This window comes from Polypterus senegalus, chromosome 3, assembly GCF_016835505.1.
Source record: "Polypterus senegalus isolate Bchr_013 chromosome 3, ASM1683550v1, whole genome shotgun sequence".
Classification (NCBI taxonomy): domain Eukaryota; kingdom Metazoa; phylum Chordata; class Cladistia; order Polypteriformes; family Polypteridae; genus Polypterus; species Polypterus senegalus.
This window is the reverse complement of record NC_053156.1, coordinates 78,273,576-78,297,608: the sequence shown is the minus strand read 5'-3', so window position 1 is coordinate 78,297,608 and position 24,033 is coordinate 78,273,576. Positions and strand designations below refer to the sequence as shown.

General features: G+C 37.8%; 1 protein-coding gene and 1 long non-coding RNA gene across 2 annotated transcripts in view; one reads left to right on the top strand and one right to left on the bottom strand.

Moving 5' to 3' along the window:
- LOC120525311 (syntaxin-7-like) overlaps positions 1–24,033 on the bottom strand; it is a 184,432-nt gene that overhangs the window by 118,937 nt on the left and 41,462 nt on the right. The window lies entirely within an intron of this gene.
- LOC120525312 lies at positions 23,674–23,957 on the top strand. The gene is made up of 2 exons (XR_005632931.1): positions 23,674–23,718; positions 23,832–23,957. It is a non-coding gene; the product is annotated as an uncharacterized LOC120525312 (long non-coding RNA).

Genomic DNA, 24,033 nt, shown 5'->3' with positions numbered 1-24,033 from the left:
ATGATCATGGGCTCTCAGTTGCAGAGTGCAGCCAGATACTTTTGAATGCATGTTAACATTTTTACTTTCTGTGTTTAACATCTTACAATGACTTACACTTAGCCATTTGACCTGCTTTGGAATAAGCTTGCTCACTTGAATTTATTGTAAACAATTTTTAAGTAAGCCAATGAGAAAAGCCACAAACATCAATAATTTAAAACAGTCCCTGACCCACCCCAATCATCCTCCATTTATAAGAGTATAAGAACATAAGAAACTTGACAAATGAGAGGAGGCCACTCAGTAAATCATGCTTATTTGTTTAACTGAAAGCTAAGCTGTCCCAATATCCTATACTTCTTAAAGGTTGTCAGGCTTTTAGTTTCAAATGCATGACTTGGTAGCTTGTTCCAGATTTCAGTAATTCTTTGCATAAACAAATGCTTCTTGGCTTCAGTCTTAAATGAAGACTTAATTTCTACTACAATCCTTGCATATATGATTTGCTAAATCAACTTTATCGATTACTTGGAGAATTTTGAAGATGTCAATTAGCTCCCCACACAGTCTCTTCTGCTTTGACACATTTGGTTGCTCTTATGTGCACAGCTTTAAGTGGGCCATAAGCAGCCAGAAAAGAAAAAAAAAAACTTCTGTGGAATGCCAGACTGTAGCAGAGGCCATAAAACATTTAAGGCTTACTTGTGCTGCTTTCCATTCATGGTCTACAGTGATCATGCTGCTATCCAATGGCAGTTGTCATTTCAGTAACCCAAGAGGCAACTAGCAACTAGCTCAATGGTTGGAACAAGTATTCCAGTTCAAGACATAGGTCAAGAGATAAGCACCAAAACAGACACTCCCTGCCCCACAGACTGCTGAAGATAGATATCCTCACTATGACCGTTACTATAACAGCAGTAAAGAGAGCATGAGAAAACAGACACTACTGCAGCACCATGTCAAGCAGTTGTGGCACCACAAAGTGCTCAGGAGTTGAAAGACAGCCAGCATGTTGACCCTGAGCTATAAGTAGATATTGGCTGGCTTGAAGAAAGGAGAAACCCCACCTAGATAGTTGTTAAACTCGAGTACATTGCTGTGAATGGCATATGGTGTCATGTAGCCTAAAAGCAAGAGTGATGGGATGCAGAAACCAAAGAACACAAATGCCAATTGGTACCTTGAGCACTCAGAGAGGATGTGTTGCATAGAATGTACAGGGCCCCATCTACTGGTCACTTTGGTAGGTACCAAAACCCCTTAATTTGTGTAAACCAGGCTTTCTATTGGAGCCAGAACAGCAGATGACCACTGCAGGCAATGTGATGTCTGTATTGCTAGGAAAGAACAATTACATCTGCATCTACAGCAGTATGAAGTTCAGACTCCCAAGAAAAGAGTTCCTGTAGACAACCTGATGCCATTCCTGTGCTCTACCCAGGGAAGCTGGTATGGCTTTTTTGCAGTGGGTTACTTCAAAAAGTGGCCAGAGGCCTATGCACTCTGTGATAAGGAGGCCACCACAGTGGTGAGGCACTCATTGGGGGTTTCTTGGGGGGGTGCCTTAGCTGCTTCATTTTGACCAGGGAGGGACTTTGACAGCTGAGTATTCTGACAGGTGTGCCAGCAGCTTGACATCAGGAAGAAATGCACTTACCCCTGGCACAGGAGAGCACCAGAGGCACCCCTGCTTTGTTGATGCTTGGTAAGGAACTGAGGAACCAACATGAGCTTGCCTTTGGATTGCGTCTTTATGCACCTGTTGAGGCTTCAGCCCCAGAGTATGCCTGCAGACTGCAGGAATGGTTAGAAATGGATCATCTTTTTGCAAAAAATAAATTCAAAAGAGGCAGGATGGCAACAAAAGCACCTTATTGATCTCCAGGCTATGCGCAGGCCAATCCATCGTGTAACATGTATGCATGACAATAAACCTGAATTGACTTTGCCTGACTAATGTGTAGTACTCACCTTTATTTTATCTGTGAGTAGCATTAAATATTTTATTAATTGTTTATAGGAACACTGATGGTTGGTGTGCATATTCAGTAATTTCGGCTGTTTAAAATTGCATATCAAGCTAACATGTAATGAAGTAAACTTGATCAAGAATAGACAGACATCCAGTTCAAGTTTGATTTTTACTTGAAATAGACATTTATGCATCTATTTGCTGAACTATTATTCCAATTTTAAGGGTGTAAAATGGTAGAAGCTTTCCCTGCAGCACTCTGTTTTAGGGCATGCTCATGCTCCATACTGAACTTCTTACTTGTATGTGCGACTCCAGGCTCAGTTACACCAGTTCAATTTTTGGATTTTCTAGTCAACCTGATAAGTATGTGTATGAGTATGGGGAAAAAAAACACACATTTAAGATTAACAAGTACATGGAAAATTAACACAAATCAGGGTCCATGTCAGGATTCAACCTCATTTTTATAGAAGCATGAGGCTCTAGTGTTAATTATTAAACTGCTGTGTCATTTTAATTTCAGCTGGCGGCTCTGAAAATTATACATATTTCAATTAACTGCATTAAAATGATTACATTGAAAAAATAAAAGTTAAAACCAACATGTCTTATCATATTATGTTGACTGTATTCCAAAGAACAAGTAAAAAATTAGTATATAATATGGTTAACCGGCATATAGTCCTTAAATAGAAAGAGACACAAAACTGTGAGAAAAGGGCAAGCTTTATGATTGGGTTTACTGCACAAAATTAATCAAAAAAGCTCTTTTTTAATTATGATATTTATTGAGGTAATCTGAACTCTGGTACATATTAAAAGCAGCTAGTGTGTATAATCAGTCCTGCTTAATTTTATATTGTGCCATTACCAACAATCACCATTACAGGGATCTTTTTGAATATATAGTATAAACATTATTCTGATAGGTGTGTGTGTCTTCCTTCAAGAAACCCATTAACACAGCACTATTATGGCTTGACACAGACACTTCATACTGAACCACTGAACTTGCTTCTATAAATTACTATTCATGTGACAAATTGTAACTGGCTAACTATCCTGAATGAAATAAGTAATTGCAAATACAAAGTACAGATCCATGGAACACTTTTGCAAACACAGCACTCCACATAGTTCTCTAGTTCATCTTGTGGACAAAAAAATATTTCAATACAGTATGTTAAGTAGGAAATATCTGACATGATATCTTGTAGCAGGCAATGAGCAGCTTTTATTACACAAAAAGAATAACTGTACAATTAGGGTAAACCATTGTGTTATAAGACAGGAAAATACAAAAGCAAAATATAGAGATGAATTTTCTCACCCCCGAGTACTTTGCTCCTTTCAGTATGAATTAAATGTGGTAACAAAAAACGATATAACCCTCTTATTTAAATGAAGGGCAGGTTTGCTCAATATTTAAATATTATTTCACTAAGTATCAGATGGACATCAATGAATGAATGCAAGTGGAGAAAGCAATCATTCTCTTTTGCAGATTTTCACCAATATGAGTTTAAAAGAAGCAGAATTAAAGTACTGTCCTAATTCAGGAAACAAAAAACTTGTTCCAAAAATAATGAGTTGCTTGCAGTCAACATCACTCTATACACAGCCTTTACAAGTGAAATACTTTTAGCAACTTTCAGAAACCTGGTGGTGATCATTTCCATCACATATTTCAAGCAGCTGCACACACCAACAAATGTGCTGACACCCTCAATGGCTGTTGCAGACTTTCTTATTGGAATATTTATTATGCCTGTTAGACTAATTCAATCATTGTATTTTTATGTTTTGTGTTGTTTTGTGTTATTTGTTAATACCTTTTGTCTATACATATTGTGAACCTGAACCCCAGACACTGACAGACATGGACACCAAATGTCTCAAGACAGACGTGTTTATTTTTCTTCTTAGGTTCTACATACAACACAGTACCTCAATCACTATATACAGTTCTATTCGAATTCTTCTTCTCTTTGTTCTGCCTCCTCCATTCCACTCCTCTAAGCGTTGTCCACCTCCTCCCAACTCAAGCTCCCGAAAGGAGTGAGGCGGCCTCCTTTATACTGCACCCGGAAGTACTCCAGGTGTCTTTTGATTGACATCCAACAGTACTTCCGGGTGTGGCGGAAGTGCTGCATATAAACTCAGCTCCTTATCTGGTGGCATCTCTGGGCGTGGCGGAAGTGCTTCATGCCCAGACTCCAGAGCTGTCCAGGCGCCCCCGGCAGAGGCCACGGACCCCTTGGTTAAGCTTCCAAGCCCCTGATGTAAACCAGGGGGGCTGCCCTCTCGTGTCCCGGGGGAGGTACTGCTGGTCATATATCCTTTCCCCCGGTCTTCTCATTAAAAGGGTGTCACGGCCGGGCAAGATCCCCAGCCGTCCATCACAATATCTATACACATATACTTTCATATATCCATCTTCTTTATGTCATAAATATTTTATATTGTTTACTGTAAAAAGCATGTCTGGGTTATTTGGAAAATGAGTGTACGGCTAAGTCTGAACCACAACAGAGAAAGTTAAAGTATTAATGTAGAGTTTTGTGGAATTGTAAACCTCTTCATAAATCGTACAGATCTCTTCATATTTCTGGTATCCCAGCTGTGAAGTGAAACAGAGATCCTTAACTTAACCCATTTTTAACTTGGCTGCCTTTAGTGTGTGTTTTATTGATTGTTTTAATTAAACCCTGGCATTGCTGAAGGTAAACCTGATAATTGATCAACTGAGTGATCAAACACCCCAACCCAACGTCATCATACATTATGAAGAGATGATCTCCACAAGAATTACTTTTAGTTTCTTACAGAAGCCCTGATAAATGAAATGGACAGAAATTTTTCATTGCTATAAATTTACTTTTTCAGTCTGTTTTTTCCATGAAAAGAAAACTGTAAGTACTGAACTTCACTATATACGGTGCTTGATCTAAGGACAGGAGGGAGCTGACAGCTGATAGTCCCAGGTACATCAAAGCTCCTGAGTCCTAATTCATGGTAAGAGGGTTAGACAACTTTGATCATTCTTGCTTTGCGGGCCTACATTGTGTGCAACTGAGAAACATTTGTTCTAAAATACTTTGTTGCAACTTACTGGAATGAGGAATGCAACTGTCCATGATTGTTTGGCACACTTGTGGGTATAAAGCAAAACCTTGAAGATTGCCCTATAAATAAACATTACCTGTCATCCCCTTGAGGTGGTGCTCCAGTTTAGCTCACATCTACGAGGTGAGACACGAAAATAACCGGACTGGGCTTGGGGCATTCCTGGAAAGCTGTCTGGAGGTTGCCCAATGTGAATCATAGAACTATATCCCCTCCTACACGCCCTCTCAAACCGCCAACCGGCTAGGTATATCCTGTGAATAGCCCAGTCAGTATTTGCACAACAATCGCTACACAAGTTGCTGCTATAATGTCAGGTGAAAAAAATCAAACAGAGAATCAACATCAAATTTCTCGCAGTATTGAACAAAACGGCCACAGAAACTTATGAAATGATAAAAACAGTGTACAGTGATAACAGTTTGTCTCGCACACAAGTTTTTGAGTGGCACAGATATTTCAAGGAAGGACAAAAAATGTGCAAGACGTTCAACACCCAGGTTTTGGGGGTTTACTTCACCAAGACAATGCTCCCACGCACAATGCTTTTTCTGTAAAGCAGTTTTTGACTGATAAAAACATTCCTGTCCTCGATCATCCTTCCTATTTGCTTCATTTAGCTCCCTGTGATTTTTACTTGCTCCCGAAAATCAAAAGTGACCTGAAGGGAACACATTTTTCTTCAGTGGATGAAGTGAAGACATAAACAGCAAGCCTGTTGAAGTGCCTCAAGCAAGAAGACTTCCAGCACTGTTTCAATGGAAGATACATATGGAGTGGTGTAGAGATCGGGATGGGGAGTATATAAAGGTGACAATGTTTAGAATGCTGTAATTCATCAATAAATATATATTTTGTTTACCAATCCGGTTATTTTTGTGTCTCACCTCGTATGTTATAATAAAATAATTGCCCTTCATGTTTGATATAAAATAGTTGAGGTAAATGGAATATCTCTATTTATGGCAGGTGGATAACTCAAATGTTTCTGACTTATATTGTAATTTTAAACATCCTACAAATTTTAAGAAAAATCAGCATTTTGTGATCAAAATGTACATAGTGTAGTATTCATTGAAAATACTGTTAATCAAATTAATCATTGTGCACATGAATTTGCTTTATGATAGAGACTGGCATCTTATCCAAGGCTAAGTTTTTTGTACATTGTTCCTCAAAATGTAAAATTTTTTAATAAAAATTTCCCACTTGTAAAAAAATACAAAAGTAACTGAACACATAACCTTTTATTATCCTTTTAAATTACAATTTATTTTATCTACTAATGGTACACTGGGAGATGTCTTTTTGCAATTTGCAACAGACTGAAGGTTTCTCCATACTGAGGAATTATTTTTTCACTGAACACTGAGGCTACAGTTTATTTTTTTCTTTCCATTTAGCATTTTTAATTGCATTGTTTTGCTTATTCCTGGCCTGTTTGTAGGTGTTCTTATTATCAATTTAATGGGCTTTCTCTTTTAACTGTCATACATTCCTTAGTTCTTTGGTAAACACAACTTTCCATTGTTCTAAATAACAATAGTTTTGCTGGGAAAGCAAACCTCTTCACAGAAGCTGATGTAAAATGTAACAGTGTCAGTCAGTTTAAAAACATCCCAGTCCATCTAGTTCAAACAATTTGCAGCATAAAATGGTCAGAATTTCCCAGCAGCACGCAAGGTCAAGCCTGATATGCGTCCTTTATAGCGCAGTAGCAGTGATCCAAAGTCATCCCGTCACTAGTGATGCATTTAAAAAGTTGTTTGCAACTGGTGTGGACTATGGCCGGCCATTCAGGTAAATGCAGACAGAGGCCATTTATCTGTTCTCATCCTCTTAGATCTGAGTGCTGCATTTGACACCATTGATCACAACATTCTTAGAAATCGCCTTAGTCAATGGGTGGGCCTCTCTGGCACAGTCTTAAATTGGTTTGAATCCTACCTGACAGGGAGAAAATTTTTTGTTAGTTGTGGGAATTACAACTCGAAGACACATGATATCCGATATGGTGTTCCACAAGGCTCTATCCTGGGTCCGCTGTTATTCTCAATCTACATGCTTCCGTTAGGTCAGATTATCTCAGGGCACAACGTGAGGTACCACAGCTATGCTGATGACACACAGCTGTACTTATCAATAGCACCTGATGACCCTGATTCTATTGATTCACTAGCAGAATGTCTGACTAGTATCTCAGAATGGATGAATAGTAATTTTCTCAAGTTAAATAAAGAGAAAACTGAAATTTTAGTGATCAGCAATAATGGATACAATGAAGCTATTAGAAATAAACTGGATACATTAGGATTAAAAGTCAAGACGGAGGTAAAAAGCTTAGGGGTGATTGTTGACTGTAATCTGAATTTTAAATCACATATTAATCAGATCATTAGGACAGCATTTTTTCACTTAAGAAACATAAGTAAAGTTAGACCGCTTATATCACTGAAAGATGCTGAGAAATTAGTTCACGCGTTTGTTTTCAGTCGACTAGATTACTGTAACGCACTCCTCTCAGGACTACCCAAAAAAGATATAAATCGTTTGCAACTAGTGCAGAATGCAGCTGCTAGAATCCTAACTAGGAAAAGAAAATCCAAACACATTTCTCCAGTTTTAATGTCACCACACTGGTTACCTGTGTCATTCAGGATTGACTTTAAAATTCTGCTTATGGTTTATAAAGCCTTAAATAATCTCACCCCATCTTATATATCGGAATGTCTGACACCTTATATTCCAAATCGTAACCTCAGATCCTCAAATGAGTGTCTCCTTAGAATTCCAAGAACAAAACTTAAAAGAAGTGGTGAGGCGGCCTTCTGCTGCTATGCACCTAAAACCTGGAATAGCCTGTCAATAGGAATTCGCCAGGCTGATACAGTAGAGCACTTTAAAACACTGCTGAAAACACATTACTTTAACATGGCCTTTTTATAACTTCATTTTAATCTTAATTTAACTTAATCCTGATACTCTATATGTTCAATTTCCTCAAAATAACTATTCATGGTGGCTCTAAAATCGCTACTGACCCCTACTCTCTTTTCTGTTTCTTTTTCCGTTTCTTTGTGGTGGTGGCCTGCCACCTCCACCTACTCAAAGCTTCATGATGCACCAACAATGATGGACGGATTAAAAGGCAGAAGTCTACGTGACCATCATCATCATCAAGCCATTCCGTGAGAACCCTAAATCCAAAGAGGACTGTTTCATTTATGTTAGGTAGAATGCCCAGAGGGGACTGGGCAGTCTCATGGTCTGGAATCCCTACAGATTTTATTTTTTCTCCAGCCGCCTGGAGTTTTTGTTTTTCTGTCCCCTGGCCATTGAACCTTACTCTTATTCGATGTTAATGTTGATTTATTTTGTTTTATAATTGTGTCTTTCATTTTTCTATTCTTTAATATGTAAAGCACTTTGAGCTACTGTTTGTATGAAAATGTGCTATATAAATAAAAAATGATGATGATGATGTTGATGATTCATCCCGGACAATACCCCCAGGCCACCAGAGGGAGCCCTCCCTGCGACATGGAAATGCCCCGAATTGGAGATGCTGGATAACGTCAGGGCCGCCAGGGGCCACTACAGGTAGGCTCAGAGATGTTTATTTTCTATATAGCCCGGAAGTACTTCCAGGTCACAAGGACGGAAGAAATAAAGTGCTTCTGGGCTGACGAAGAAGAGGAGTTTTTATCTGACCCTGAAGTACTAGGAAGTCACATGGACTGCGGGTTCAGAAGCATTTCCGGGTTAAGGACTATAAAGGACTATGGGAAATCCCAGACGTTGAGCTGAGCTGGGCGGAAGGGTGGCAACACGTCTGGGAGTGGTGGAGGATTATTGTTTATTGTATTGGAGAATTGTTTATATGAGTATTGTGGAGAGGAGGGTGCTTTGTGCACTGCGTATTAATAAAAAATCTGATTATTGGACTTTTACCTGGTGTCTGGCATATAGTCTGAGGGTTCAAGAGGACGTTAGCGCCCTCTATCTGTCACACTGGGAAGCTTGATGGTTAGGTTTGCATTATTAAAGTTACCCATCTCCTCTACAGAAGTCTGTGAAAAATTCCTCCACTTTTTCTGCAATAAAACTAAAGATCTAAATAATTTTTCCCTGTCTTCCCACTCCATCTAACTCTTTTTCTAAATTTTCACCAGTCATCTCTGCATTTGTTAATGACCTGCTTTATAAGATGAGTCCCACTACTTACGTACTGGACGTCATCCCCACCGCATTTCTTAAATCCTGCCTTCATGCCATAATCCCAACTGTTACGACAATAATAAATACAGTACATCCCTTGACACTGGCTTTGTGCCAGCCACTTTTAAAATCGCTTTGTAACCCCACTGTTAAAAAAGTCTGGTCTTGATGCTGACAATTTTAACAATTTCGGCCTTTACCCTTACTTGCCTTTTTTGTGAAAAGTTCTTGAACATGTTGTAGCCTTCCAACTCATAAATTACTTAACCTCTAATAAATTGATGGAACCCTTTCAGTCTGGTTTTAGGGCACAGCACAGCTGTGAAACTGCTCTGCTTTGGGTAACTAATGATTTGCTTATGGCAGCAGACTTCGGACCAACCAGCATATTAATTTTGTTAGATCTTAGTGCAGCATTTGACACTGTCAGACATGATATTCTGCTGTCCAGAATGGAGAACATGCTGGGTATCTCTGGCACTGCCCTACAGTGGTTTAAGTACTATCTGACCAACAGGCAAGAGTTTGTTAGTCTTAGCAACAGCAGATCCAGCTCAGTGCCTGTGACACAAGGGGTTCCTCAGGGCTGTCTTCAACTCTTTGCTCTTCTGTATCTATATACTGCCTCTTGGCCAGATCATTTGTAGCTATGAACTGGTTTATCATTGTTATGCAGATGACACTCAACCCTACTTCAATGTTAAAAGTGAAACTTCATCAGAACTTTGTCAGCTCACACCTTGCCTGAGGGAAATTAAAACCTGGATGGAGCATAACTCTTTAAAATTAAACTGCAGCAAAACTGAACTCCTGAAAGTTGGCACTAAAGTGCACCTTAAGAAAATGAGCTCATTTTCATTGACAATGATCTCATCAGGCCTTCTTCTAATGCAAGGAATCTTGGCGTCATTTTTGATTGTTCCTTTTCCTATTTCACCCACATAAACCACATTAAGAAACTTTCCTACTTTCTCCTCCGTAACACACGTTTGCTCATTCCTCTCCTTTTAGAATGCTAAGGAACTTGTCCATGCTTTTATCACAACCTGCATAGATTGTTTTAACTATCTACTGGCAGGCACCACTTATAATCTTATATCACAACTCCAGCTGGTTCAAAATTCTGCTGCAAGAGTCCTAACATGAACCAGCAACAGTGATCACATAACACCAGTCCTGCTTTGCCTCCACTGGCTCCCTGTGTCTTACAGAAGAGAATATAAAATTCTATTATTTACCTACAAAGTTTTAAATGGACTTGCACTGGACTGCATTAGTGACCTTTTCCATCACTATGCTCCTGTTCGCTCACTAAGGTCCTCTGATTCTGGTAGTCTTGTTGTGCCCCATACTAACCTGCACTCTATGGGTGACAGGACTTTTAGCTGTATAGCACCAAGACTTTGGAATGACTTCCCTAAATTAATCAGCTCAGCTGACTCCATTCATTCTTTTAAAAAACAACTTAAAACTCATCTGTTCTGACATTCTGCCTCCTCTTTCAGTATTCCTCTATGTCCAGATGCTCAGTATTATTTATGTGTGTTGTATTAAATTATTTGCTAGGCTTTCTTTTATTACTGAATCTAGTATTTTACTCTGGTTCATTGTCTTTTATTTGATTTAATGCCTTTGTATATCCTGTATCTATCTGTTTTAATGTTCTGTTCAGGAAACATCTGTATCGAATGTTACATATACCTGACATTTCTTTATGAGACTCAGTGAAGCGCTTTCAGCATGGGAATGGTGTTATATAAATAAAATGTAGTAATAATAATATCAAAATAATTAAGGAGTTCACATGAATTCTCCAAACTATTGATGTAGTCTGAAAACTGCTGCTGTGCTTCACTCACGTTCACCTCGGCTGGGATGTAAACTCCAAAGAGACTTATTGAAGGAAATTCTCTAGGTGAATAGAATGACTTAGTTAATAGCAAATAGTTCCAGATTGCCAGAGCAGTGCTTTGATAATATGGAAACATCACTACACCATTTTTTATTAATACAGAAATAGAGTCCACTGCCTTTTGACTTATTACAACAATCTGCAACTATGTCTGCTCTATAAAGCAGGAACCCCAGCAGTTCTAATGTGGAGTTAGGAACTGATGCCTTAGGTTATGTCTCCACAAAGCAATACAGTATGCTGAAAGAGAGAAAAAAATCCTTACTTGTTGTGAGAAGATTCACTAATACAAAAAAAGATTTCAATTAATTCACTTCAACATACTTTTGTTGTCTAAGGAAAACATTGACTTAAACCTGTGTTTTCTCATAACATATTCCTCTTAAAAAACATAAGTAAAAACTGCAGATTATCTCTTCAGTTACACAAGAAGAAACAAAGACTAAAAATATAGGCTCATGTTTAAATCAGATTCACTTGCTTGGTGCTACCTAACTCTTCTAAGATTGCCTGTTCCTTAAATATTGTTAAGTAGCCAACTCTAACACAAAAAAGAGAAGGGTTCACAGCTCATCAAGTAAATTTTTAGAAAAACTTTTGTGACATTGTAAGCACAAAAAAAACACTTAATATGCATCATACACAGTGTGGCAGGCGACCGGGTTCCAAGCCCGGCCGGGACGCCCCTGCTGCATATGTTCCGGGGGAGCAACCATGGGCAGCTCAATACCTCCCCCAGGACGCTTGGTGGCAGCCTCCCTGGCCGGCAGTGATGCCTCAACCTACCACAGGGAGATGGAGTCCTCAACAGCCCCGTTGGAAGCTGGGGTGGCTACCAGGGGGTGCTGCATGGATTCCACAGCCCAGCTGGACAACTCTGCAGCTTCACCTGGAAGTGCAATTGGAACCAGGTGGTCAAGCACCTGTAACACTTCCAGGTGGGCTATAAAAAGGACCGGCAACCACCACTCAGGGCCAGAATCGGGAGGAAGAGGACGAGGTTGCCTGGGAGGAGTAGTGGTGCCAGAAGAAGGGTTGTGTGTTGTAGTTTAAGTGCTTTTGGGACTGTGTTGTGGCTAGTGGGTTCACAGGGAAGACGTGCCCTCCAGCTGAAGAAAAATAAAGTCTTGGTGTGTTTTTACACGTGCCTCTGTGTGAATCTGTGCCGGGTCGAGTGCCATATAGCGTCTAATTCACAACAGGTACACATCAAATTTGTTTAAATTGCCATTTACGACCATGGTACACAGTGATAAATACAAGTATCTCAAACGCCATTTAATTTCTTTGCCATTTTTCTTCTGCCAATTTTGAAACCGACACTCTCTTCTTCCAAATTTGTTTTCTGAAGATGACTTTACCGTAAAGGCTGAGCAGGTAAAGTGACAAGATGCATCCCTGCCTGACACCACGTTTTACAGGAACCCAATTAGTGTTGCCAAATTCAGTTCTCATTGCAGCTTCTTGATTTTTGTAGAGGCTCTTTATCAGTAAAGTTATTGTGATTTGGTATTCCCATTTGCGCTAGAATTCTCAATAATTTATTGTGATTCACACAGTCCAAAGCTTTGCTGTAGTTGATAAAGCAAAAATATACAGGCTTTTGATATTCTTTTCTGTTCTATAATATCTTTCTAGAGACGTTGAGAACATGCACTGATTGCACATTGCCGCACAACAAACCACCTGGATTGGGACCCGAGAGCAGTAGGTGACACTTCAGCACCACACTGGACCACTGTGAGGTTTTTTACAGTGGCTTGAGTGCCAATTATGCCACCACCTCCCAAGTTTTGCCTGTATGTTGGAAGACTTACTTGAAGGGCCGGATGAGATTAAAGTCTCCAGAGATTAGCACAAGCGCCTCAGGGTGCTGTGTTTGTAGATTAGCAACAGCGGACGTTTACATGTCCAGGTTTGCACCACCTTGTGTTCACATAGAGAGTGAGTCCTCCTCCTTTCCGCTTCCCATGTCTCTGTCCACTCTAACTGTGCTAAACCCGGGTAGCTCCACGTTAGCATCTGGGATGTTAGTTGTTAGCCACATTTCACATGGAAGACTAGAAAGGAGTTAACATGCCCAGCATGCAAAAAACAGCATGTTAAGTCACGTTTTCACAGCACCGAAGATAAATACAGTGGTACCTTGAGATACAAGTTTAATTCATTCAGTGATCAAGCTCATTAGTCAAAATGCTCGTATCTCAAATCAATTTTCCCCATTGAAATTAACTGAAATGAGATTAATTCGTCCCAGCCCCCAAAAAACCATCCCAATTTTTTGTTAAATGTTTTCAACATAAGGAAAATGTATTTATAATGAACAAATATTGTATACAAACAAAATAAAACCTAATACATAAAAGAGAATCTAAAGAAATAAGCAGATGTTGACGGAGCCGAATAGTGTATTGTAATGTTTTTTCTTTCTCTTAACTTTTGCTTAACTTAATTTTCTTCTTCACTAGTTTTGTTCTTTTTTGCCACGCTTTTATCACTTTCATTCGCAGGGTGTTTCAACAGAAACCTGCCCAAGAAGCTTTGTTTCTTCCTCACCTTTAGAATGTTTCTGAAATGAGTTAGGCAAGTGTCATTAAATAGCGTCACTGCACGACCAGTTGCAACTTTTTCAGGGTGTTTCTTTTCAATAAAATCCAAAACTTTTTCCCACATTGCCAACACTTCCTTTATCTAACTTGAAGAGATAACCTCCTCCGCCTCTGGCTCCTCTGTGATACCGATTTTCTGCAGAACCTCCGTATGTTGCTGCATCTGTAGCTCCGTCAACTTCTCCGTCATCAGTTCTTTGGAATGTGCGGCGACAAGCTCTTTGATGTCTCGTATTTCGAATTTTGGCTCGTAACTCAAGGCAAAAAATCGACCTAGTGACGGCTTGTATCTCAAAAAACGTACGTTGGGGCATTTGTATCTCAAGGTACCACTGTACAGCAATCACACAGCCTACAAAATTTCAGGCCTTCATGTCTAACTTCAAATAACTAACAAAGACTGAGCACCTCTGCTTATGACAGGAAGATAATTCAAATGTCTCTGCCTTGCTCTCTGTTCCTTTTTATAGACATAAAATTATTGCAATGCCTTTAGTTTAAATTTAAATCTTCTGTCACAAGACCTTGTCGCACAGACAAAAATTGTACCTATTGCCACGTGGGATTAGCTGTGAAATCAGGATAAAGTATCAGGTTGTTACAAATGCAAAAGCAAGGTCCTATTAGGTTAATCGGTTTGAAATTGCTTTGTTTTACTATGTGATTAAGCTAATCTGTACTATTGTGTGCATAACTAATGCAATAAAAAATTTATTTATTTTTTACTTGTAAACATCTTTCAATGCTCTTAGCCTTTTCTCAGTTACAAGTGCAAAGCAAAAATATATTAAATTAAATGAAGTTGACAAAAGCCCAATATAAGGTTCATGTTAATGAAATATAAACTGAGGTAAGTTTCAGCCTCTGGGAACTTAGTTCCTCAGAGTATAACAGGCAAAAAAAAATAGTCACTCATAATTACAATCATTCAATTTATATAGAGGGAGCCTGCAGCTACATAAAGTGTATTTAGCAAATGAACAAGCAGTCTAGCCTCTGGTAATTTGCTTCACAATACAATAACAAGAAGAAAAGCAATATATGTGTGCTGTTTTAAAAAACACAACCTACTCAAAACAATATGAGACGGTTGCAGTTAATGTAATTGTTTGCATTGCCTTTATGGCTGGAATATCTTTAGCAACATTTGGAAACCTGGTGGTGATCATTTGCATCACTCATTTCAAGCAGCTGCACACACCAACAAATGTGCTCACACTTTCAATGGCTTTTGCGGACTTTCTAATTGGAATATTCATTATGCCTGTTAAACTGATTCAAACAATGGATAAATGCTGGGACTTTGGAGATGCTTTCAGCTGGACAGTGTTACTTTGTTATACAATTCTAAGTAGCACTTCTATTGCACATCTGATTTTTCTTGCTATTGACAGATACTATGCTGTTTGTAACCCACTGCTTTATTCCTCAATAATAACAACAGAAAAAGCCTGGGTATTTGTAGCAATCAGTTGGATTTCTTCAGTTTGTTTTAGTGCCATAATAAATTACGTTTCAAATGCTTATCTATATAACATGGAAAATTCTAGTTCAGATTTCTGTTTATTTGTTATTAATCTCATACTTATCATTGTGGATATGGTATTTGTATTTGTGCTCCCATTTTCTCTCATGCTGGTTCTCTATTGTAAAATCTTTATTGTTGCTGTTCAACATGCTAGAACATTAAGGAATGTGGCAAATCAAGGTAATGCAATGCAATCGGACAAAAAAGGACATACAGAGAGGCAGAATAAAGCTACAATCACAATAGGTATTGTAACTGGCACATTTTTTATATTTATAAGTCAGTTTTATATACTCTACTTTTTAGTAACATTCATGGATATATCTGTTTTTATTCTGGATATAACTGAATACTTAATTTTGTTCAATTTTGCCTTAAATCCACTTATTTATGGTCTGTATTATCCTTGGTTCAGGAAAGGATTTAAATGTATTATAACATGCAGAATATTCAAACCTGACTCTTCCTTAACAAATCTGCTTTCATAAAATACTTTCTTTCCTCATCTGTGTGTAATGTTTATGTTTTGATGGTAATGACAAAAGCCGCACAAAATAAATGTGATATGAAGAGATCAAGATTGCTTTCTAGTCCTATGTATATTACACTGTTAAATTGTTAATACTGTGTTGCAAACTTTGTTAATGCAAACTTGAGATAAGGGGTGACAAAGACATTAAACCCATATTACTAAAAGGATTGACAGCATGTAGAAACTGAAAAATAGCCAACTTCCTTAAAAACCTTAGTTGTATATATGGACTATACATGTGGTTAAACAACACATGGTCAGAGAGTCAGAAAAAAGAAGTTACTGATCACGAAGTGATGAGTTAGTTTGAGACACATCTTATAAAGGGAAAATTTTTTTTTAATGTTAGGCTAAAATCTTCTCAGCCATTTTAAATGTAAATATCAGCAATATCTATGGGACAAATATATCTGATTTCAAAGATTCATTTCAAACTATTTTATTTAAAGCAAGTAACTTTTCATTGTTCTCAACTGTGCAAAATTTCTTCTCAATATTCTACTAAAATGTTATGTATAATTATAAGGTCTCTTGCACTTTCAGGAGCACTGACTTACAATAAGTGATCATTACAACTCACTTATATTATTTTAGTCATAGTTTGACACAAAACTTTAACTCTAGTATCAGTGACACAGTTAAATCTTTATTCAATGTACAGACAAGTGTACTTGACCTTCCAGGTTTCTTATACCCTGAGACACTTTCATGATATATTTACATATGGATTCAGATATTGTAATTTTATAATTAGCGTTACATAATCATGAGGTAGAAAAAATCAATATTGTACAGCATACTGTGGTCATACATTATCAGCTTTTTTTGTTATTTCTGCTCTGCTGTCTGTTGATAATGATCTCCCAGACTTCCAGACCTCTTCTCTGGCATTTAGCATTTACATTGTTAAAGTTAACTTTATTTGATTAGTTATATGTTATTATACACAGTGAACTGCCTTATTTGCTGCTGTGAATAGGCTATGTCATAATCTTACTGCTTTTGAATTTATTCTCAAGAGTTGATGTTCCCTTTTTGTTGGCCTTCTTGGTATACGAGGGGGGACCCAAAAATAACCAGAAATAATTTTTAAAACGTGTTTAATTTAATTTTCTGTACAAACTACAATTAGTCTCCTTCAAAGTACTCTCCATTGGCGGAAATACACTTATCTAACCGTTTGTTCCATTGTTCGAAACATTTTTTAAATTCGTCTGAAGTAATGCCCATTAATGCTCTGGTCGTTTCTTGTTTTACCTCTTCGACGTCAGCAAAACGACTTCCTTTCAAGTCTTTTTTCATCCGAGGGAACAAAAAGAAATTCACTCGGAGCTAAATCCGGTGAGTAGGGTGGGTGGTTCAGGGTTGTCATTAGGGTTGCCACCCGTCCTTTAAAATACGGAACCGTCCCGTATTTGAGAATGAAATTGTGCTTGGCCCCCAAGGGATGTGGCCGCCGCTGCAGTATGCGTCCCTTATTTTTTTGTATTAAAAGTGGTAACCCTAGTTGTCATACCGTTTCAATAACAATAGTTTCTGCAACACTTTTTTCAAGAAGAAAACAAAATTTCACTGCCGCGCGTTGCTCACGATAATCGGCCATCGTAAAAACACGACGCTTGCACAAAACTACTTTTACAAAAAATTCACTGAACACAAGCACAACCTTCCAGACCGATGGCACTCGGCAGACTGACTTGTGAGGAGTGTAACTAGATCGCCCTAGCGGCCCAACCACGCACTACAGTACCAACCTAACAACAACAAAATTCCGGTTATTTTTGGGTCCCCCCTCGTATATCTTTAGTTATCCTGCGCTAAATATTTCATTATATCTATTATAAGGTCATACATATCCAAAGCATATAGAAGAAATTTCTTTTCAGGAGACTAAAGCACATTTTGACTATTGCTGCAAGCTTCCATTTGTTTATATATATATATATATGTATTTTTTTTAGATGATGAAGCTTCACTAATATAATAACGATTTCCTGGACAAGATTGACTTAAACCTTTGCTTTCTCATAGTTTCTCTTTGATTACAGAAAGAAGCAAATGCTAAAAATAGCATGACCCATGTAAACATCAAATTCACTTGCTTGACGCTACCTAGCTCTTCAGATGCATCATGGATTGCCCTGTTCCTTAAATATTGTTAAGCAAATGACTTTAACACAGAAAACTTGGGAAGGGCTTACAGCTCATCAAGTGATGCTGACTGAAAATTTTGTGCCATTTTAATCTGAAGAAAACTGCATGTGCATCGTGAGTAGGTGCACATTATATTTTTTATGGGTTCTTATGACTATGGCACACTTCACACACCATACATCATTTTACCATTTTTCTAAAAAACTGAGTAAAGACAACAAAAACAAAACTGGGGTTATGATAGCATTGTTAAAATTCTCAGTGGCCAACAATTTTATCTCATGCACCCTGACCTCAGGTTAGTGCTTCACTGTGATATACAGAAACCTACTTGTGAGCCACGTAGTCAGACAGCAAATAAGTACTAAATATTACTATTTTAAAATTTTTAAACACCCAATGAACCAAGGAACATGTCTAAAGAGATGTAAAGGAGCATAAACAGTCAGTTTCACCTGTAATACAATCAGTTGTTACCTTAAAAGCCAAGCTGGCTAAAAAGAATTGTTTGGTGATTACTGGATAAACATTGGACAGGTTAGAAGGTTCACAACACGAAAAGAAAGATTAGCAGCCTAATCTCCAAATTAGTACAGACTGAGTCTTACAATACACCACTTGGAATGTCCAAGAAGATAAAAGTAAGCCCCCCATGTGGATGGACATACAATTTACAGATGAAGGCAATGGAGAGGCAGTGAATAAAAAATGTGTTTATAGTGTAAGGGACGGCCGGTAGCCCAACCCGGCCAGGATGCCCGAGAAGGGTCTGGCTGCAGCCTGCAATACCTAGGAATTTAGACACGGAACGCCCTTCATATCACGGAACGCCCCCCAGAACTAGTCACGGAACGCCCTTTGATGTCAGTTTCGAAACGTCATCATTGTTTTTGTCGGAGTCCGGAGGAATGGTGGACTTAGAATATATCTTTCTGAAAGATTTTCGAGGAAAGAAGAAGAGTTCGTGTTGGAAATTAAGATGGCAGTGAGTTTGTTACAAGTTGTACTAGTATTAGGTAATATTATACTTTACTGCTAGGGTACGAATTATACCACAGTGTAATAAAGATGTTAAATCAACTTTCAGGTTCCGTGCAGTACTAAGCGCTCTAAGAAAGTATTAACAGTTAAACAACAAACAGGATGGTTTGTGTAGCTAATTGTTACAGGGCTAATCGGAATACTCAATTCTGAGCAGTAAATCAACGGATTCAGCAGTCAATAATTTTTTATAACAATTGTTATAATATGCAATTGACCGTTGTTGAGTATAATTAACCATAGCGCAGTGTAACGGACTGTAATCAAATATAAGTGACCGTGATTAAGTACTTATAATTGCCAGAATATCATTCACCATTTGTCCTGTATATCACGTATATGCAAGTTAATCAGAAGCAAAACCAGTAACCAGTAACCTGGTATTTTAGATATCAAAATATATTTCAGAAAGACAATACAGAGAGATTGAGCCATTATAAGGTAATGTTCCACAGAAAGCTTATTGTTTGCATAATTTTCTAAGACAAACACAGTTAATAGTGGATATACTGGTTTTTCAGTTATAGTAATGTTGGTAGTCTGAAGTTTGAATATACTTAGGTCACTTTAGATGATCTTTTTTCATAGTTCTGTATATATATTTACAGTACATAACTGAACATTTTAATAAGTAGCTACAAACAAAGGGCAAGTGTGAATGCAATATTCAATTTCCTTCAGTTCAAGAAAGTTCAAATTAGATTGTAGACAATAATGAGGAAAAGAACAGCCAGGATAGAATCATGTTGTTGTTGTTATTATTATTATTATTATTATTTATTTTATAAAGTTCTTTCAATAATAGTACAGTTTGTTTGAACTCTTAAAACAAAATGAAATGTTTCATGCCCACCTCTCCTGCATTCTTCAAAAATACTGCTTTTGAAGTTTTTTTTCAATTGAAATAAAGTGAAGTGATTGTCCTCGTGCATGTTTGTCAGTTTTAAGAACTTTATATCTATTTTATATTCACCAGAGACACATAAGTATATTGAAGACCACAGAGGAACCTACAGTTGTGTTTGGTGCTCAGGAGTTTGCTTGTCTGTTTTGCTATAAAAGATCAGATTATGCAGGCATCATCAGCCACTTACAGAACCACAAAAGGACAGTAGTTGTTCATGGAGGTATGTGAAGTGCTCTAGAAGATATCTTGTAACTTGTAAAATTTGATTAATTGACACTTTTAATACACTATAATGCAGCTAGATATTCACCTTAACAACATGATTTTATTTGACAAAATAGTACACTGTGTACTTTTTACCCTTTTGAAAAGCTAGCTTTGAATAATTTTAGATTAATTCATGACTGTGTATTAACAATTTTCTCTTTTAAAATATTTAGTAGAATATGACAAAGATCATACTACAAATACTTTAATTTTTCAGAATGTAAGTGTGGAATTACATTGCCTACAATTGACAGGCAACATATAGTATATTTTCATACATTTTTAAAAGCATCATTGACAGAATCTTTAATTAGTTTGTTCTGTTTAAAAGAATAATAGGACAGGACTGGCTTGTTTTAACTCTATTAAATTTAAGGATTATCTGAATTTCTTTCATTAAGTTTTAAATGTTTAGCAAAATAATTCTGAATATTAACCTTTTTTTTCTTTGTACTGTTTCAGGTTTTAAAATATACAAGTGTTCACTGAACTGCTAGGGATCAGGCCATTACCATTGCTGTTATTGTCAGAAAACAGTAGTTCATAAAGATCAGTTCCTCAGGCACTTGTCAGATTGTGGCAAAGGTCCTAAAGTGCTCCCTCTGCCCTCCATGACCATGGCACCAGTCACCACCCAGTCTCTGTCCTCTGTGCCCACGGCACCGGTTGCCACCCAGTCTCTGCCCTCCATGCCCACTGCACCAGTCACCACCCAGTCTCTGTCCTCTGTGCCCACGGCACCAGTCGCCACCCAGTCTCTGCCCTCCGTGCCCACTGCACCAGTCACTGCCCAGCCTCTGCCATCTGAGTTCAAGTTCTTTGTTCTTGATCTTTGTTCAACTGTTCAGTCCCAGCATTCAGAAGTTGTTCTTTTTTATATCTTTGTTCATATGTTCAGTTCACTCAGTTTGAACCTCAGCCCAAATCTCCCAAAATTAGCATTTTAGCAGGACTGTTCCTTATTTACTCTGTTATTTCTGTTACCTAGTGATGACTGCTGCCCATTTGAACTATTCTTCTTTAAAAATTTGATCCTAATAGCTTTCACTAGGCGCACGGTGGCACAGTGGTAGCGCTGCCCCTGTGTGGAGTTTGCATGTTCTCCCGTGTCTGCATGGGTTTCCTCCGGGTGCTCCAGTTTCCTCCCACAGTCCAAAGACATGCAGGTTAGGTGGATTGGCGATTCTAAATTGGCCCTAGTGTGTGCTTGGTGTGTGTTTGTGTGTGTCCTGCGGTGGGTTGGCACCCTGCCCGGGATTGGTTCCTGCCTTGTGCCCTGTGTTGGCTGGGATTGGCTCCAGCAGACCCCCGTGACCGTGTGTTCAGATTCAGCGGGTTGGAAAATGGATGAATGGATAGTTTTCACTAAGCTATTTTGGAAGAGCTGTGTAAATAATTCATAATGGCACAGTGGTAAAACATCCTCAAGGTTCTAAAATATTTGTAATGGTGTGCTGTGGTCTCATGTGTGAAGCCAAAGTCACTCCCTTTATAAATTATTTGTTCATTTAAAAGTTGCTAGAGATTATATTATCTGATGTTCACTATTTCTCTACCTGTTCTATTACTAATAATTCTACTCTTGTAATCTGAAATGAATATCATTGTCATAAAAAGTGATGAAAGGCTCCAGCTAAATTTTGGTTAAGTAATTCTTTCTTCTGTGTGATAAAATTATTAATTGGCACATTTTCAGAATTAAATATTATTAATCCAGTTCTACAATGATATTCCATCTGCAAAGTTCATATCAACTTTGTTTTTAATATATATTAATATAATATAAATCAATTTTGACAAAACAAATTTTATCTGTAGGAAAATTGCCTCTAAAATAATGCCAGGTAGCTGGAAAGAACCACAGAAGAAGGTAATGTGAATATAAATATGTGTTGCTAGTATAAGACAAAAAACACACACAGATATCTCCTCTACTAACTAATCACCTCTTCAAATGATCGAATCTACCCAAACAGATTGACAGCCTGGACTGCTCAGGGTAAGTGGAGGACACTTTGCCAGTAGTAAGATGTAAATGTTGATTTAAAATAATAACTTGCTTTTTTTTAGTATGCTCTCTATATTGCCACTGGAAGAGCATTTGATTTCAGTCAGGTCAGTGGTTTAAGTGTAATATTTGTTTGAATATTGTGATTTTTTTATTCATAGAATTTATTGTAATTTCCTGATTTACATTTTTTAGGAAGACATGCCAAAAATTAGAAGATGGTTGTGTCATCTCTTACTTCGCAAAGCCAGCATTAAAGGTGTGTAACTTTTCAAGCTTTTTTTAAGGGAAGAACAGTTATAAGAATTTGTCAGCTTACAGTATTTCTAAATTTTTTTTATCTTCCAGCCAAGACATCGGTCTTCACTTTCCACACGAGAAGAAGGACATTCTGTGCCCCACGGGCAGTGCTTCGTAATTATCAGTTGAAAAGTTTTCTGACACTAATTTTATATATTAGAACTTCACAAAAAGACTTTGACCAACTGGTCACACAGCAGGTCTCTGGTGAGGCTGTCACTGACTTGTGTCTCTCGTCAGCCCTGTAGTGTGTCAGTGGCGTTATGGGGGCAGAGAATGGTGGTCTTAAAAATGAGTGTTTTGTGTGCTTGTGCTCTAACTGATTTATTAAATGGCAATTATTTCTGCTTCCAGCAATTCCAGACAAGATAGGAAAGAGCAAGGACTTTTCTCCCCCACCTTCTTTTCCATTACTAAAGAATATGAAAATGTTGACTGAATTATTTATGCCAGTACAATCATATTAAGCATATTTATGGTTACATTTAGTTGTTAGCAAATTGTACCTCACAAAGGCACAGTCCTGTCAGGTATGTAGTGAAATGATTCTTATGGCACAGCCAATGCCTTAAAGGTGATCTTTCTTTTTCCTTTTCAATATCATTCAGAAATCAACCAGTCTAGAATGGAGTGATTGTTTGCTTCAGGTAAACACTTTCCATTATGTATAACTTTTAGATGTAGCATTTCTATTGTAATATGTTTGGGTGAATGTTTCAGCAGTTTTTAAAGCATGCTTACTAAACTGGGAACAATTAAATTACATATTATTTGAAATGATGATATTTGAAATGATGAATTTGGCCTTCACAAGTGACAATGCTGTGGTAATTGGACTCTTTGTCTTTCAGGGACTCACTTCAGTACAATTCCAGTAGACGTTCAGATTGAACTGAAATGGGTCTTACAGCAATGTATTAGTAAATAAAAATGAATGCTTTTTCACTACAGAGCACTTAGTCATTTTGAATTATTTGTGCACTTTCTGAATGGTTTCTAACTAGACATGACATTCCCTTGAAGATGAACTGCTGTGGTTGTACACTGGAGTTTATTTTTTTTTTTTCACTCCACCTCATGCCTACAGGCAGTAGAGACAAAAAGCAAGAGAAATCAATTGAGCTAAGCATTCCTATGACATGCTGTGGTCATATTGGTGTGTTTATTTCATAAGCCAATTTGATTGTTCTTTGGGTAAAAGTGGAGTTAATATATTGATATTCCTAATAAAGTACTTGGCAGTATTTTTTTTCTTTTTCATAAAAAAAGTCTTCATTGATCCAAAACATCCTAACTGCTTGTGACTGGCTGGATGCCAACAAAGACCAACTTGTTGGGACAGTCCTCCGGCCAAGAATTCTGGAAATGGACGAGGATGAAGTTACATACACAATTGAAAAATAAGAACAAAGGGGAGACGATGAAGAGACTGAAGAAGTCATGTCCACCTTCTTATTTACTTTTGAATGCC